Genomic DNA, 299 nt, shown 5'->3' with positions numbered 1-299 from the left:
TGTTCTTGCCGCTCACTCCTGACAATATTTTTTCACACTTCAGCGAGCAGCCACTCCATCTCTCTCCCTCCCTCTCCCTCTCTTTCTCTCCCTCTCTCTCGCTGTCTACCTCACACACGTCTCGGGTCATGTCGCCGCAGCTCCGGTGGAAATAATAAGATATAAACCACGAGGTTGTTATTTGCATAGAAATAGCATGGAGCCCCAGGCAGCATGGGAGAAGGACACAGAGATCATTTGTCTAAAATTTTAATGAAAACTTTTGCTGAGGCAGAGATTTTTTTTATTTTTTTTTTTTT

The sequence above is a fragment of the Meleagris gallopavo genome, chromosome 21, assembly GCF_000146605.3.
Source record: "Meleagris gallopavo isolate NT-WF06-2002-E0010 breed Aviagen turkey brand Nicholas breeding stock chromosome 21, Turkey_5.1, whole genome shotgun sequence".
NCBI lineage: Eukaryota > Metazoa > Chordata > Aves > Galliformes > Phasianidae > Meleagris > Meleagris gallopavo.
Note: the sequence above shows the minus strand (reverse complement) of the source record.